This window comes from Calonectris borealis, chromosome 3 (assembly GCF_964195595.1).
Source record: "Calonectris borealis chromosome 3, bCalBor7.hap1.2, whole genome shotgun sequence".
NCBI lineage: Eukaryota > Metazoa > Chordata > Aves > Procellariiformes > Procellariidae > Calonectris > Calonectris borealis.
In genome coordinates this window covers 98569208-98588018 of record NC_134314.1, presented here as the reverse complement: position 1 = coordinate 98588018, position 18811 = coordinate 98569208, and the positions used below count along the sequence as shown (strand labels likewise).

Here is an 18811-nt window from a genome sequence, read left to right as displayed (position 1 = left end):
GTCTCTAGTAGCAAAGTACAAAGTACCATATTAAGAACAACCATATACGGGCCTAGCTCTGTAAGATTTCCCCTAGCTCAGCAATTGGTTTCACATGTCTGTCTTAAAACCTGCTGGAACTACTCTGAAGTTACAGCTTGGAAACCAGAATCATCTTCTGGCTTGGCTGCACAAGGCAGGCAGAGACTGAACTCCCTCGGTTTAGGGTGCCATCGCAGCTGAGGTGCTGCTGTTGCAGGCAGACATGGGCAGAGATGTCGGCTGCTGTGGTGCGGCTGCTGGGAAGCGTAGCTGCCACTTCATCACCAAAGTGAGTGGAGCTGTTGGAAGGAGGCAGGAGCTTTTAGGGAAATGTATACAAGGGCAAGGTGTTCCTCTTCCCAGAAAGGGGACTACCTTCTGGCCGTCCCCAGGGGCTTGGGGGAAGCGCCTGGCAGGCTGGAGGAGGAGGCACTGGTCTGGCACCCAGAGATTTACAGCAGGAGCTGTGCGGTCCTCCAGGTTTTTGGCTGTAGGAGAGCTGTGTTGGTTGATAGGCACTTTTTCTGCGCACTTTTTCTGTGTTTTATTTGCTTTATTTGGATGTCCAATTAAATATTTGTTTTGTTTTTATCCCTGGTGGCGGATGATATTTTTCCTTTTTTGTGTGAGAAGGAAGGGAGGGAGGCATAGGGAAGGCTGGTGGGCTTTCAACCTATCTAAGGCTTCAGAGGTATGTTGAGGATTTTCGTCAAGAAGAGTACTGTGCCACCCATATGGGCCAAATAGTATTTTACTCTTTACTGCAGTGACGTTTGTTTACATGTATCTTTCTCCATCTATCTCCTTTTTCCTCTAATTTAAATAATTTCATTGTGGGATAACAGTAGTAACAAATTCTCTAAAAATTATGCCAACTTCATGCCTCAGGGCTAGCAAATCAGGTGTGCAGAGGTAGCAGGGGAATCTGAAACACGTCTCAAGGTTGCTCATCCATAGCCAGAGGTTTAGGAGGAATGAAGCGTAGCTGGATTTGAGTTACTAGTTATGGCCTTTGACTTTCATCTTGCATTATAATTTTTAGCATGGAAAGGCTGAATGGAGATGTAAAAGGACTAAGATGTGCACTGCTTGTATTGTTTTTGTGTCATGGTGAATTCACCACCTGATACTCTATCACGGCATAAAAATATGTAAATTTCTTACTGAACATTGAGCTATACTGTGACATGGTACTTTGCTGACAGACAGGTAACCATTTACCTTACGGGGTTTTTTAATGAAAATGGGGTTAATAGTTCCAGTAACTCGAAACAAAGTTAGTTTAGGCTTTGAAGGTGCAACCAGAGTGCTGCCAAACAGACTCTTCCTCTGACTGCACCAGGATTTCTGCCTTTATAAGGGTTTGCAGGAACTCTGAGTGGAAGTCTTGCTGTGGTAGGGGCTGCTGAGTCCATCCCATAGGAAACCAGTGAGAGGAAACACAAGGATGGCTGCAGTCAAGAATACGCTCGCTGCAAATCACACGTGGGAACAAATGCAGTAAGGAAACAGCCCGCATCTCTCGTGGTCACTGGGAAGACACAATGAAATTTTCCGGCATTGGGGCATGATAGTGAACCTGAATCATGAAAAGCCTTGGTCCCTTTGTGGTTGTGAGGGAAGATAGGAAAGGCAGAGGCCGTTTCAGGACATGCAGCCTGCAGATTTGCCTGGAACTTTTTCTGGTAACGAACATTTTAGTATTATGCTCCAACTTCATTCTAGTTGTTGAGTATGGCCTATACAGCCTCTCCTCTCTCCTTCTTGAATGATTGTCCCTGTGAGAGCACCTATTTGTGGGGATGTGCGATTTCTTAAAGATTAACTGTTTCCCATTTAGCTTTCTGAATTTGCTTTTCGTGAAGATGTATGAGTTTTAAGTATCGTTTGCACTTTTGTTCAAAACACTCCTGAAACAACCCTTTGCAATGACCACTTGGATTATTGTATACCTCGCTTTTTCAAAAAGTGAAGACATTTGAAAAATAAGCATTATAAAGTTGTATCCATTGGTTCTTTGGCAAATAAGAACATGATTTTTATAAAAAAACTACAGATAGAATTTGAGCAACATATTAGCAAATACGTTTATTTATATTTTTCATTATAGAGATTACTGCATCTGTGTTAACTTCAGATTTTCAAAAAGTCAGACACCTAGGAGAAGGCTACTGAACAGTACACGTTCTAAAAACTAAAATGTTTGATCTGTAAATGAGCAAAAGTATGTATCTCCTATATAGCAAATTTCAAAGCCAAATAGCACACTCCATAGAATTTTATGTATTGTGTGGCTTTGACTGATTCATGTGAATGCTAATGCTCTGCTTCTTTCCACTGCTTCATTTCTGCCAAGAACTATTTTAGCATTTCAGACCTTCCAGCAATATAAACCTGGAAGGAGATTCTTTGCTTTGCAAGGCCCAAATGGCAAAGTATTAATGTATTTTATGCTTTTCTTAATACATGTATGTATATATTATTAATTCATGTTTGTTTGTGCTGAGAAATAGTAGTAGTATAGCATTAACACTGTTCTGGAAGGATTACAATTTTAGTTCCTTCACTCCTTTTAATGTAGCCATCCTAAAATTGTGCCTAGAAAACCTTATACCACATTGCAGCATGGTGTTGTCAATGTAACCACTGTTCAGTGAGCCTGACCAATGTGATGTAGAGGTGTTTCAAGCTACATGATGAATCTATATGCTATATGGGCCCAGTTGTCTATAAAATATGAAATGATGTACCATGTATGTTATTTTAATTAAGATATACAGGCAGTGTCTAACCAAATTGAGTATTTCTTTGCATGATTCTGTAATTCTCTTACATTTTTTCTTCAGCTGGAGAGTAGAGAGACACAAAGCTTTTCTGGGTTAGGTGCTTCAGCGGTTGTGGTTAGACGCTAGTATGTAGGATGCCTCTGTTGTCAGTAGCCTGGAGAGATGCAGGAATCCTTGTCAGTTTTTACGGACACACTTTGAGTCACATATAAAATGCCATACATGTGTCATCGTGTATGGCTGGTCAAACGCTTGTGGGTGTTGATGGGTGTGCCAAAGATGAATTTTGCCTGGATGATAGCTTGATAAATCATTAGTGTAGTTTCCATTGTCCATGGAACGAAGCTCTAAATTCCTTGGCAGTCAGGGTTACCTGGAGACTAATATAAGGTTACTAGTATAAAGGTAGCTTGCTTTGTTATTTCAGATGTGCAAGTGTGCCAAAAAGCAAGGCTAATGGTCTGCATTCCCAAGAAATTTCAGGAGAAAGCCAGATCAGCAAACTGGAGACCTCTAGCCTATCCTATTTATTCCAGCTGGTCAGGACTTTCTTGTTAATCCAATTCTTATTTTGGAAGTACTGATCTGTTGCAGTTTCTTCAGTAAAGCATAGCCGTTTTCACGTAATTTACACAGGAGAAATATTTATGAGGTCCTGGGTGGAATTACCACTCCTAGCCAGCAGCTCGTGATGGGAGCGGTGCGATGGCATGCAGGAGAGCACTTTCAAGGCCGTGTCTCTTTGCCGACTGTGGGTTTCTGTGTCACATCTGAGTAGCCTAACCATGTTACTGTTCAGGGGTAAATCTCTCTTCTCCTCCTCCCATTTCATTTCAAGACCTGCAAAGATAAGTGGTTTCATTTTAATACACAGTAGAGTAAGTTTGAAATTTTAATGGGATGGAGGAGGGAAGCCATTTTCTGACCAGCTCTGTGCAGTAGTTAGTACCCTGGGTATGCCCTAATGCTGTGTGCAAATACTTTGCCGGTCTTTACCCCTCACCAGTGGTGGTCTTTACGCTAGGAGAGTGTAAGAGTTAGAAATTCCCTCATCTGTGGTGTCCTTGATAGCTTTATCTTCGTCTAAGCACAGAAGAAATCGTGTGCCGTGGCATATTGTCAGCCGGTGTTCATTCACTGCTCTCTTTCTTTACATTGTGAATCTTGTTTTTAGCTAATTTAAACCTCTCCGAAACTGCGGTCCCTTTATTTATGATGGTGGTAAGGATTAAGCTTCTTTATACAACCAGGAAGCTCAAACAATAGCAGCCACCGCCCTGCTACGGATTCTGGGGATTGCCGAGTGGATGATTGAAAAGGTGATCTAAACTGTTAGGAAGCAGCCAGGTTGATTTCCAGCAGTAATGGGATTCATCAGGGATAGTTTTCAGATGCTTGGAAAAATGTGTGTTCGTTCAATAACTGCCTAGTTTATAAAGCAAAGTTTGATGGCAAGTTCAAAAAAATGCAAGACCAGTTGGCTACGTAAATTTGTAAAGGGAGGCTGGATTACTTTCATTTATTTATGGGTAACGATAAGGTGTTTTCTAAATAAAAAATGAGCAAACAAGCGACAATACAACCTTGAGTATGACAGAAGCTGTGTGTCCCTTTTCCTTTGCAGCCTGCTGTCTAATATTTATTTTTTAAAAATTGTATTGGTAATACTAGCATTCTTAATGAATAAGAAATGATATACCTGATTTGATACAGTTTTTCCCAGCAGCCTTTGGTTCACAAATCACATTTCAGAATACTAATTAAATGCGGAAGCTAGCAAATTGTTGCTAGTTAGTGTAGTTAGCATTAGTCACACAGCTCTGCAAGAGCTTTTTGAGGGGATAGCGTTGGTCTAAATAAAGATGTAAATCTCATATTATTTCTGGTTTTTTATTGTAGATCCTGAGGCCCTAATTTTGGTTAGGCTGTAAGCAAAAAAGTAAGTCTTGTTCTAATGGGCATTTCACAAAAAGAAAATTGCTGCCTCAAAGAGTGAACGACGTGTTATCCATTTTTTTCTGGTAGATGATTTAACTTGAAAGGGAGTAGAGAGAGGGATTAATTTCTAATAGTTGAGCAGTACCCAGATCTCTCATGGCCTTGATCACTCTTGTCTGTTCCAAGCATACATTAGTAAAGAAAAAGATCTGATCTGTTGCATCACGTCAGATGATGTTCATGCATTCTCGGCTTTCTCAGTGATGTGAGCTAGTTCAGCTTCTCTGACATGGGAGTATGCAGAAGACAAGAGGTGAAGAATGAAACCATGAAGGGGTGTGGAGTAACTATAAAGAAGAAGGAAGATGGGTTGTTTTCCTTCAGAACAAAGTCTCATCAAAGTATCAAAAATTCTCTTCAGGTTGTGGAAGTCACTGATGTGGTGCTTTTAGTCTTATGAACTGGAATGTCTAGTTGGCTCCTCTCTGCGGTTTCTTAAATCCCTAGAGATTTAAGGAAGGGAGGCACTACTTGAATTCCAAGATGTCTAGTATTGCAGTTTTTACTGTTATTTGTATGTGTTATGTTACTATCTGGGGGCCAAAGATCCATTATCTTAGCGTTATACAAACAGTAACAAATTACAATTCTTGTCTAAATGATTCCACTGTCTGTGATGGATACAACAGATGTCTAGGACAGCAGGTTCAGCTGAGTTTTGAGATGGTTTTAGTTTTTTGCACAGAAGTCAGGTGTCTACATAACCTCCTTTCCCAGCCAGAGGTCAGCCACACAGCAGACATCCAAATATTACTGTCATTGGCAAGTTTCTTGTCAGGTGCTGGAGGCAAACCTGTATTCTCCTGGGTTATGTATTGGTACAAGCATTTGTACTATTTGATACTGCCTATTCATTTACTGTAGCCGGTAAGACGATAGAAAGAGCATTGATAATGTTCTGTGGCTGGTAAGTCTTCAAGACACAATGCAAGCTTCGATTAATGTTTACACAGCTCCTTTAATTTAGTCTATTTTAATTTAGTCAATGCAAGTGGGTGGCCATGATGACCGAGCATAATCTTGCACACTGTAACGTGTAGTCTTTGATTTTAGGCACTTGAAACTCTAGGCGTGCTCTTGGAAGGACTCGTTTCCAAGTCCTGCACAGCTTTTACTGATTGGTTGTAAAACATTCACTTCTTGGATGCGTATAGCTGGAGCTGGGTTACTTGTGCAACAGTTCAGTGCTTCCTTGGGAAGATATACTAAAACCAAATGGGGAGAGTCATAAGAAATTTCCAACAGCACAGTCAGGTATTAAGAGGACCTTTCTTTTCCTTATGAATAGCATAACATATACATTTGTAACCTAATCAGGGCAGTTTCTTAGAGGTACTTGTTGGGGCTTTGGGTTTCTATAGAAAAATAACAGTGGTCATAGGTGTAATGCCTGCAGAAGAGGGATGCCTTATAAATAATCCTTTGTGTTTATGTTCCAGTAAGCTAATCAAATCTTCTTTTAAAATAGTACAGAGCAGAGATGAGTCCCTATAATGAAATGCAGGAAAAAGCTATTTGTCCTCTGATTTAAGATTCTATATGTAACTCTACCTAATCTTGAATTTAACCTAAAAGTAATTATTTTTACTTTAGAGAGTCTTTTAATTTTGCTGGAGCCCTATACGTGCATATTAAAAGTAGATACTTTTAGAAAATAGTGACCTCTTTAGTAGTTTGTTGAATGCTTAAATAATTTTAAATTCTGAATAATTTTGAGGCTGCCAGTGTACCTTTTGTAATTGTGACTCAACTTCTTGATACACTTCTTTTTTCTTTTTTTGGAGGCCAGTTGCCATCTTCTAAGGTAGTGATGTTCACGCTAGGGCTTGGGTTAATTTCTTCTTCAATGTGCATCTCTTAGCAATTAAGGGAATCTCCACACTGTCGCTGACATGTGAAAGGATGACACCATCTGTTGACCTTGAGAACCTGAATTGTATTTCTTGATGTCCAGCCTGTGATTGTGACTTTTTTCCTGTTTTCATGTAAAATTCTAGGTGATGACTCTGATGTCCACACATATTATGAATTTTGTTATTAAGCAGCAGTGCGTAATGACAAAGAAGCATAAATGCAGGATAATAACTTTCAGAAGATATACTGAGTCAATGAATTTTACTGATATTAATGAGTAATATGCTTAAGCTTCCTAGCTGTACGTGTACAGCAGATTATGAGCTCAGTTGAGTCATCTTGTCGATGGAAGATAACTGTTAGGACCACAGCAACCAGGTGGCATAGTATTCCTTTAAAGGGAAGTTACTTATTTGTTAGGAACACTGCATAAATCATCTGTTCTCTCATGTGCTCCTGGTCCAGTGTTCACATTTGTCTCCTGTCCTGCTTCCTTCTGTGTCGGACAAGCGTACTGCTCGTAAGCTGTTTCCGTTTCTTTTGGTTTGTATTCACCTCTTCTTCCCTGTTTCATCATGTTCCAGCAAAACCTCTGTTGCTGTGTTCACAAACCATCCTAAAATATTTTTTCTTTCTTCAAGGTCTTTTGTGAAGCTAGCCTGTGAGGAACAGAGCTTGTGAAAGTGTGTATGCTGCAAGAGATAGTCCGTAGGACATGTGATGTGGGATGCATGCATACAGAATTATGATAAATCTTTGGGATGGTAAAGCTGTAAATGCAAGTTCTAAATTCCTGGTGAAGTAGGAGTTGAAAAATACTGTTGTTGTGTCCAGAAACTTCCTATAAAAATATAGCTTCACAGACACTCCATTAATTTGAATTTTACTTTTTTTAAAAGAACAATATTGGGTGAAATTCTGTTTTCAATGAATTGAGTGGCAAAGTTTCAAGGAGTTCTTCTGGAGAGCGGGAGCATTGCCTGAACTTCAGGGAACTGGAATTTCACTCTTCGTTTTTACCACTTTTCCCATTGAAGGATTCCGTGATGCTTCATTGTTACTAGATATGCTGAGATATTGGTGAGCTACAACATTTTTATTTTTTGTGGTAGAAGGTAAAACCTAGTAGCTCACATCAATATATAGGATGATTTTTAAAATACTCTTCATTTCCTGTCTTGAAACTTATGTGAGATTCTTTAAGCAGAGTTCTTCAGCTATTTCCCCTTTATATCAAAGAACAGCATCCAAGTCCTGCCAACACAAACAAATGAGAACTTTAATTATGATGAATATCAGCCTTCTTATTCTTCTGAAAAGTAACATCTGCAGTAGCATAGTAGTCAATGGATTCTGTGTGTAATTTCCACTGAGTTGTTAGGAATTGCAGGATTTTGTAAGAGAAGGTACGAAAGCTATAAACATGAAATAGTGGATCCTGAAGCTGGAAACAAGTGCTCTGTACTCTGTTACAAGTTGCTTCTGCTGTCTGTGTGCTTTTAAAAATGTAGCTGGGTCTAGGTGTCCTTGACTTACGGTTAGGAAGGCTTCACAGCTGCGGGGTTTGTCTGCGCACCTATGGCTGAAAATGGTCTAAGTTGCAGAAATGTGGAGGGAACTGTGCACCCAGCATCACTGAGCTAATAAATCGGATTCATGGGCTCTTACTTTTGAGCAGGTAGCTTGTTGTTTCTGTCCCAGATCTCCTTCTCGAGGCAGAAGGGCCTTGTCAATAATTCATTAAATAAATCCTTGTGAATAAATTAAATTAATTTAATATTTTCCATGTTGAATTGCGCTGAGTAGAACGAACCTGTGGAAATATTCCTACTGGCTTCAGTGGAGATAGAGGACGCACCCTTCAAGAAATTAAGCATGACAGTTAAAATTAATAACGAGTTTTGCTTAACTTCACTTATTTGAAAAAAACCTCTGCTACATATCTTAAGAGAAGGGTGAAAACTGCAGTGAGGAGGAATCAGAGCAGGAGTCCACAACTCCGTGCCAAAGAATAGCGGAGTGTTTACACTGACTTGCTTGCAGTGGAGACCTTGGGTTTATACCAACACAGCAGATTACAATCAGTTGCAGTTGTAACTTCACTAAAATAGCCCTCTAAATTGAGTTGTAATGAGTTTGTTTCCCCGACGTATTCTCTGCACGTACAGCCTTGCGTTTGCTGACTGTGGGAGGTTAAAACCACTGACTGTCTCATGGCGTGTTAGCACAAAGTGAGGCTGAAGGTGTTGGGTTTTCTGCTGACAGTGAAAAGAGAGCAAGGCAACTACACTTCGTTCACTTGTAATCCTGTAGCAACTGCAGAGTTGTTTCAGAAGGTACACAATTTGTACCTTCTTCACTATTACAAGTTTGAATATTGCAGCTCCCTTTGCTAAAATTACACTTACCCAAATAACAACTGCACATTTTTAAACTGTTTTAAACTAACATATCAAGCGAGATAATGTGTGCAAATTCCTGCTTGAAATTCCTTTTGGAATCTGCAAGATACGTAGGTAGGTAGCAAAAGAGGTATCTCAGTATACTAATTTTTACATCCATTTTCTGGGACTTTGGGGTACTTTTGGTGTTCTCTGGAAAACTTTGGGTAGATAAGAAAATAGATTCGTAGAACTATGCAGGGTGTCAACATTTCTTCTGTTTCTTTTCTAATACCTTTTTAGAAGGTATTAGATACCTTCTAGATGGAAGATTAGATACAAAAAGCCAGGCATTTGCATAAACAAAAATGTTAGTAAATATTGGTCAGCTCTATGGAATTGTTGGATTCTTTTGGAGTCCACACACATAGTTCATGTAATTTGGCTTAAAAAATTGTAACAGTTGCATAACAGTCACTCTCCAAAAAGAAACTCTAGTGTGGAACTTATTTTCCTATAGTACGGTTCCTGGAAGCACTTTTCTGGGTTTATCTCAGTGTAATAGATACAATCTGTAACTTGATTAAATTATTCATTATCTTTGAAAGTTTTCAAGCACTTCTATCCAAAGTATATGCATGCAGCCTGGTATGTCAAACACACACTTGTTAGCACTGTCTTGTAGTATAAGAGAAAATATTGGTTAATATCTTTATTTTCTGAGGAATGCCAGTATAGGTCATAATACCAGTTCATTTCGAGTCCGTCTGTTTTTGTGTTGCGTGCTGACTTATGATGGCTTGAATTAAGGTATGATAATAATATATGTAATATTGTGCGAATGTGTGGGATTCAATTGCTGTCTTACTGCAATAGCGTCTAACTGTAATAGTACATTAACACAATGGAGAAAAAGTACTTAGAGTAGAAATTACATGAATTACATGCTTGTTGGTGTGTTATATTGTCACATTTGTACCTTACTACGCAATTATTATATTGTACATATTTGTGTGCAAAATCAAATGTTTGTAAATCCAGTAACAAAATTCTCATTGGCTTCAGTGGTGCAGATTCAGTGCAGTGGTGCAGAATTCAAAAGCTAATACAGACTGGAATGTAAGAAGAGGTAATAATATGCGAGTAGTGGTAATACAATAACTCTCATGGCAAATTTTGCTAATGTGAAATTATTTCACTAAAAGGTTAGGTTTTAATAGAAGACTCATAAAAATAAATGGATTTTGGAAGATTGTACAACAATATGTAGGATGCTTCTTTACCATATAAAAGTAGTTGCTGTTACAGCTTACGACGTTTTCAATAACAGCTCAATGAATACTATACATGCCATCTTTTGAAGGATTTTTCATGACAATTATGAGAGACAATTATGTACTACTCAAAAAGCATTTTTCCGAGAGATCTTCAGTATGGGAAGCCAAGCTGAATAGTACATTTTAAACAAATTGATGATGCCCATTTCCTCCTAGGAGGGTGATTCTGCACACTTTAAACAATTTGAGGTGGGCACAGTATATCTTAACACATTAAAGAAAGGGCTTTCAACCTCTTGGCACATTTGGTACCAGTTAGCTAGAAAATGAGCTCTTTTTTGGACATTTTCCATCTCACACATACCTGTGTGCGTGAAATTCCAAACCGTGTCTTCTAGCTGGAAGGAAAATATTCAAGGCTCTTGGGCTGAGCAGCAGAAGTGCTTTATTGATTAAAGAGAGCATGGATAAAGACAATTTAAACCTAGAATAATTATTATTCTGTCTTGATCAGAACAGAAGACCCAAACAGTTTTGTATATTTATATATCTTAATATACATAACCTTGAAAATTAAAAAAAAAAGTATTTTTTTCTGGAAATAAAAAATCAGCTTTTTATTTTAGATCAGAGCATTGTTTTAACACAAGTTATTTAAATACTTAATGCAGAAAACTTTCATAAATTATTTTACATTTTGGAAAATAAAGCTTCAACCAAAACAATATGAATATGATCCATATTCATAAATAGAGTCTGATATTATGAGTCTGTTTCTTTGATGATTAATCTGCCTGTTTGAAACTTTTTACAGGATTCTTCTGCTGAAAAACTTAGCAGTCCTGAAGGAGTTGCCTTTGGCTTCCACTTGTTAAGGCATTTGCTAATCAAGTTTCTTCAAATGAAGAAAGTTAAATGACTGTCCTGAACCGTAGTTTTTGAATGTCAGGCATCTGTAAAATGAAGTTCTTCCTCAAGTCTTGATGAATAGAGTACTTCATTAATTAGCTGAAATAGCTTTAAACATGAGAATACAGTAAGAAGCTCTTTATCTATAATTAATCATATAATATGGTATTAAACATCATTGGAAGACATTAAAGGCCTTGAATAGAACTTCATCTCAAGTCACGCTGGAACAAATAGAAATGTTTGCAAATTTTAGATCCTCGTCATTGTCATCTGAAAAGTTTCACAGGAGAGCAAATTTATGTAACTTGAATAAATATGGGAGTTTGAATACACAAGAAATAGTTAAGCGGCAAATTCAGAAGTAAAACCCTGTCTGAAGTTGGAAGTTTTCTACTCTAAAAAGAGAAGGACTTCAGCCTCATCTGCCTTTATGGTTCCAAAAAGTATATTGTTGCAAATCCAGAGGAATGACTTCAATCTCTTCATGAATCCGCACCAAAGCCCACTGCCAGTCAAACCAGTTCTATACTGGCCGCTGAAATCTAAGAGAGATGCTGATGTGGGGTTAATCACAACACTTTCTTGGATTACTGCATTCACCATGCCTTAAATAATGCTAGTCCTTAGGCCACCTTGGTTATCAAGGAAAGAGTATAATGTTAGCACATGCAAATTTTATAGTAGTTTTATAGTAGTCATGAGTAAAATTAATACTGGAAGTTATAAGCTTCCAGCCACTTAAGAACAGTTCTTGATGTGATAGCGGTGGCAAGATGGAAACGTCGTTTTGGGAATGGAGTGTGACAATTTTGTCCATGACAAGACAGGAAAATTCCTGGAGATTGAAAATTGAGTTTATGATAGGAATTTTTGGCTATAGGATGTGTTGGTATCTCTCAGTGGAATCGAAAGAAGGTATACTGTTGTTTGCTTCTGCCTTGCCTAATTACATGAATCTCAAGTTGTTGTAAGGCGGTCACCTCTGAAAGCAGGAAATTTTTTTTTCAATCTTTGAAACATATTTTTGCTTCTGATTTTTTTTTTTTTCTTTCTTTCTTCTAAGATTTGACAAATGTCACAGTTAGAAACACACTGTACCCAGACTTTGGTCACACTGTTTAAGTCATTCAGACTGTTTACGTGTACCATACGTATATGTAGCTGTTAAACTGATTGATGTTTCTGGGGTTGGGGAGTGTTTTTAGCCCTGCTTGTACTGGCAGGGATTATGGTCTAGGACAGGACCATCCAGGGTGGCAGAGGGTTTTTTTAACCTGTCCAGGCTGTCACAGATGCTTAGGCTATCTCTGGTTGCCTCCATCTCTCTGGTATCTATCTTTGGTACTTTAGAGGTGTTGGTTTTGCAAAATTTCAGTCTCTTTTTTTCTTTTTTATCACCTTCCTGAAAATACTTTAACCTAGAAATTTCTATTAAATGAAAGAGTGGTTGTTCAAACAAGTAGGCAAAGGACTACTATGTGTTTTATCTGCAGAGGATCAGAGTGATCCCAATGTAAGGTATACTGTCTCATTTCTGCTGTTACCCAGGTGTCACTACATCTCTGCTCATTTCTTGAATTCAGCTAGGCTGCAGAGGGAACTGCTGCGATTGTGCCCTTCTAGAAGGCACTCAAAAGTCCGTCCTTTCGTATTTTCATCTGATTTTTGGAGAATTGTGACACGGATTTCAAAGTCACTCCACATGTGCAGCTCCCATGGATGGGCATTAGTTAAGTTATACATATTGTGGTGTAGCCCATTAGCAGAAGGACCCACTACTTCTCCCAGGTGTGATTAACCAGACAGCCAGCAACCTGTGCTGTGAGATGATGGTCCCAGAGGTGGTGAGATCTGGAAGGGCTCCTCTTGAGAAGAGGCTTGAGCAGGCGGTGCTGAGGTGAGAGATGCAGCTGTGAGATATGGTAGTGGAGAGATAATGGTGAGGTACAGCCTGATCTAGTAGGCAGGTGGTATACAATAGGAAAAAAATTGTTGTCTGCTTACCAGGATGTCTCTAGGCCAAGACCCCAGAGATGACGGACTGTGGAGAGGGAGAACCAGACTTGCACTGGTGGGCAGAAGGGCTCTTTTGCCAGACCTGGCTGTGGTGGGTGACGAGGTGTTTCCCTTAGACACATAAAAATGAATGTGTGATAATACAAACCTGATGGAAATATGGTGTATTATTTGTGTTAACAGTAATTTAAATGTTACACGCTCAAGGCATTAATTGATGGAGTAGTTGGTGGTAAGTGGTATTTTGAATTATGGATGCACAGATACTTACTCTTACAATAGGACTTCTATTTCGTTAAAAAATGAAAAATATCCTTACGTTGTTGTGAACATTTAGTCACAGGTGGGTTTTTCTGGTTTTTGTTTTTAATTTGATGCACATATTGCATGAAATTCAGTTGGTGCTTTAGTCAGTCCTTTGTGTGTGTGGAGATATGAGTGGATATGAAGTTTGGTTCAAAACTACATGAGACTGTAGCCAAAAAATTGTGTTTCATCTGCAGAATGCCATTTAAAAGGAATGATTTCACAGGATGCCACACAGATGCTGTTGTTGTGTGTATCTGACAAGACCTATGAATTTCAAGCAAGAGACATTTTTCTTCTGTTCACTGTTAAACTTCCTACATGAAACATGTCCTTAATATTTAACAGATTTTACTACTTCTTTTTTTCAGTGCGGTACAGAGTTCAGACATTGCTATGCCATGGTCCTTGCTTCCGATCAGAACTTCCCTTGGCTTCCTTACCCAGTCTGTGCTGTGAACCATCACATGCATTTGCATTTGGTATTCCTCTCGTCTGGGATTTCAGATTGCTGCTACCTCTAGCTTGCGTCGCCTAACATAATGTGGAGGCCATGGTCTTCTTTCCATTTTACTTTGCTAAGAATTTCCCATATTCTTAAGTTGAAAATTTGTCTTGAAAAGCAATCCCTCGTAAGTGTGTGTGTTTTTCCCATGTGCCATGTTTGTTAACAGATTACAAGAAGCAATACCACACGTAAAAGTTCCTATGAAATGCACTCCTTTTGAATACCGATTCCTTGGAGCTATGGTGTATCTTCAGAGCTCTGTCAGCTTTATCTTTTTCTGTGAGCTGTTCATCTCAGCCTTTATATCTTGTCTCTCCCTTATGCCCACTTGGAGAGTGAAGGGGCCAGCGACTGATATTTTGTATTGTATAGTCTTTTCATGATAGCTGCAGCAACACAATCTAATTGGCCGCCAGAAACCCCACGAAGTTAGTCTTTCTGTCACTTTTCACTCATTTTTGAAAATTTTTCTTTCTTTTAAAGAAGTGCAGTTGCGCTTCTCTAACGACAGTGCTTCCATGTAAATGAGGAGGAGAAAAAGTCTCTCTGCAGTATGTATGGTCTCCATGAAAATCATGTATAACTTCTTGGCATCTGTGCCTGAAGACCAGGTTCAGCTGACTTCAAAGTAGGCACCACGCCATCTGAACAGATGGGTATTAATGTAAGCATTGGATATAGATGTACCGGACATGATTCCCAGTTCCAAATGTTACAAAATGTTGTCTGTCCTGAACTTCTACCTCTGGATAGGTTGTAAAGGATTTGTTGTAAATCCAGCTCAGTGAATATTAGAAATTTAAGCCTTGGATCAACTCTGTCATGTGCAATGTTGGATAAGGGTATGAAGTTGCTCAGAGGAACTTGCTTGTATTTTTGGAGGAGTTCCCATGAGCAACAGATGAAAAAAAGCATCTGTGGTGTTTACCACTTTTGTATGAATAAGTTATATTGTGAAGCCATCGTGGAAGAAAAGAACAATTTTACAATTTTCTGCGCCCACAAGTAGGGATGGCGATTCATTGGGAATCTGAGGAACTTCATTCAGCTCACCAGACTTGTCTGTTCCCTTGTGTAACGTGATGGTTATTTAGGGTGAAATGTTCTTTTTTCTGCTTGCCCTTTTTGTCCTGTATTTTTCTCGTATGCCTGCATGGTAGCAATGATAGATGCTTTCCTAGTCGTTGCTGACAACAAGGTGGTTTTTTGCTTTTCATGGTCTAAGCAGTCCCCTGATTCTTCCAAGGCTTCTTCTAGGTCCTACCAAACTGAATTTCCTCTCTCCTGCCAGAGTCTTTATAAGCCCCACGGTGTTCTGAAAGGTTTTTCAGGAGCTACCTGCTCCTTCCACTCTGCGTCCTAACATGAGGTATGACAAGACGTACCCTGAGCGATCTGGTTAGGTTGCCCAGTGATCAGCATTGATCTGAATTGTGAAATGAAAAAGCATCCGTGGGAGAACGAATGGTGGCATCATCAGTCTTACGCTGTGACTCAGGGAAAAGCGTGGAGTTGTGGCGTGACTGTGGGCCCATCTGCAGTCACGTGGAGAGAGGCTGTGTTGGAAGTCAGTTGCGGGCCTGCCTCTCAATGTTCTCTGCACTGTGGAGGATATGACCTAAATCGTATTCGTTTTCTCTTTTTATAACACAAAGAGATTAGAATATGTATTTATACTGGAAGTCAGCTCCTTTTCCACATGATCAGATTATTTGTCTTTTACATCCTGCCAAAAGTGAATATAATGCCATTTGCTTGTTTATTTGGCATTTCTAAACTATCTTTTAAAATAATTTCTTTTGGGAAGAAACATCCCCCAAATTGTTAGTTTTCTTACAGCATGTCTAGTCCAGATAATTTCAACAAAAAGTTGATGTTAACAGGATCATCCACTGAGGTCTTGGCTCTCATTCAGTCTGTACAGATGTTCTTTAGACTCTTATCCTGTCTAGATAATAAGAAGCATGCCTAGTTAGCAACTGTGGAGCATGTTAGCATAATTCACATAATGCACAGTACCTTAGCATTCAGCCTGCGGCTGCAGACTCTAAAAATAGAACAACAGATTCTGTACAGCTTAATCCTACCTGCTTGTTAGTCATTATCTTCTTAATAAGCAACTAGCAGCTACTTTTTGTTTGTAGAGAATCTTTCATTCAAATGGTTTTACTTTTCTTTGGGAATGAGGCTGCGGCTTTGGCCATCTGCTTTACTAAAGTGTTGTAGATGTGTGTGCTGATACTAAAACAATCATAGTTAGATGCAGTTTTTAGTATTTCTCTTTTAGTTTATGTAAACTCAGAACAAAGAGGAATAAATTAAGTAGGTGCGATGCTGTGATTTTTTAAAAAATCTTTCAATTCAGTTTTTCCTTGGGCAAGTATATTCGATAATAGTGAGATTGTCTTCTCTCTTTAAGATTATGCAGGTTGTAGGGGAAGATGCAGAGAGTTTGCCTTCCTGGCAGACATCCTTTCATCCATACCTCTGTTCTTCGAAGGCAGCATACCATGTTGTTATTATGCTGAGGGCTTTTGCCAAGACAAAAGAGATTTACGCATGTTGAAGTGAAGATAGTACAAGAGAACGGCAATCAAAAATATTTATGGCAATAGGTTGGGAAACCAACAACTTGGGTATAATTTCTGCAACTTCCAGAGATAACTTTTATAATTTTAGGAAGTAACTTAAGCCCATATTCTCAAATGCACCTTGCCTATTTAATTTTATAGTTTTTTGATCCTAGTTTCCGTATGCCTCAGTGTTTAACACAGAGAGGATATGGCTTTCTTAGTCTCTTTCTAAGCTCTGTACAAACACATATACACAGTCTAATGAAGCTCTCCAGCCTGGTTTGAGCTTCTAGGTCAAGCAGGAGTACAAATAGCCTACTAATGAAAGGATAAGAAATAGGGGAAAAAGATTACATGGCATTTATGAAAACAGCAACAAGACCGAGAGGACAACAAAAACTTTTCAGAATAATTGTGGGTAGGATCTGCAAGAGCAGTTCATCATCTAGGGGTACATATGTCCTGTTCACTCCAGTTGTTTCTTTTTGAAAATATGACTTAGACATCTAAATTACTTAAGCATTCTTGAAAATTTAATTGGTTTATAAATATGGATCAATATACTGGTACCATAGCAGCTGGAGTTAAGAAATGCAACAGAAGAAAGTGAAATCAGTTTTTTTAAATTCCAAGCTAAATTTACTACATGTGCTAATGATATATATGAAATTAAAACCTTTATATGTTTATATATTGTATCTGCTACAATATAATTGGCTCTTGATGACTTTAAATAATTTGACTTTGTTTTCCCTTGTTTATACATCTTGCTGTCAGTAATGTATTGCTTGAAAGAAGAATGAAGATGACCAATGGATGAAAAGTTTAGTGGTTTCTGAAGTTTATGTGACTTAAATTCTAGATTTGGGAAATTTTATGGTTTAATCTGAGAGATAAATCAGAGCTGCACTGAAAAGTATCAGTTATTGGTGTTGTTTCTGGACTGTGTAGCTAATGTTAGTTCATCTGCTTTTAAAAATGCACACAGGAATCTTGCTAGGGAGTTTTGAGTCCTCTGAAACCACTGAGGGAGGGGAAAAAAAGAAAAAATATCTTGTCTGGAGTTGAACACTCTTCTGGATATGCATATGTAAGACACGTGATTTACAAGGCTGAGGGTGGTAGGGATTACCTAACCACTCCGTTGCTGAGCTGCAGGAATTTGTGACAGGTAGACGAAATTTTGACTGGCAAATTGGGACATCTTTCAGGACATTGTAAGTATTCATCTTCTGAAAATCGAGCCCACTTCAGTTCCTCCTGTAAGCTCCCAATATATGAGCCATCCAAAACCATTAGCTGCTTTTGAAAAGCTTTCCCTAATTGCCTCAGGATAATATGGTTTTACATGGCACATAAAGTTCCGGACTTGCCGTTACTTGCTTCTAATACACTGAGTTACAGGTTAGAATTTGACCATTAGGTCCTTGTTCTATTTTTCTCAGTTAGTACACGTTACTGTCAGTGCCAGAGCACCATAGCTTTGACCTAGCTCCAGTTGAAGGTTAGGAAATGTCTGGTTATTTATAACCAGCAAGCAGAAATCTTGTCTTTTCATGTAGCAGTAGCTGCGTGCAAACATACTTTAATATAATTTTGTTGGTTTTGAATATAGCTGTCTGATCTTTGCATCAGTCAGCAAAACTGGAGATGTCAGGTCTGGTCTAAAGCAATTCAGCGTCAAAGGCTTGATATTTCGAGGCAGAACTTCTGTGAGATTGATGGATTGCATTGACTTTCATAGAATTATTACACATAAGTGTGAAGTTAGGTTAAAATTTGTACAAGGAGGTATGGTTCAATGATAACCACTCAAATGTCAAGAGGATTTCATGCACAGACAAGTTATATTTAATACATATTTTGTGATGCATTTAGTTCCTAAATATGTGAAAATGATCACCTGACGAACTTTATACACTGGCATCTTCTTGTATGTGGCACATTTTTGTTTTAAGCCTGGCTCACATTCCCATGGAAATTGGAGTTTCTTTTATTCCACTGTTTTGCTTCACAGGAAGTTACCTGCTTCTGGAATCCTTTCATGCTGAAGTTCTTACACAAATTAGGTTCTGAAGCTTTTTAAATCTTGAACACACCCATACTTCATAATGAGCTATCCTCATACACAGAAAGTATCGCTGCTGCTATTCAAAGTCAGAAAAAGAATAACACCCTT

At 38.6% G+C, this 18811-nt stretch overlaps 1 protein-coding gene across 1 annotated transcript in view; it reads left to right on the top strand.

Moving 5' to 3' along the window:
* PRKCE (protein kinase C epsilon) overlaps nucleotides 1-18811 on the top strand; it is a 296929-nt gene that overhangs the window by 23375 nt on the left and 254743 nt on the right. The gene's annotated exons all lie outside the window — the stretch shown is intronic.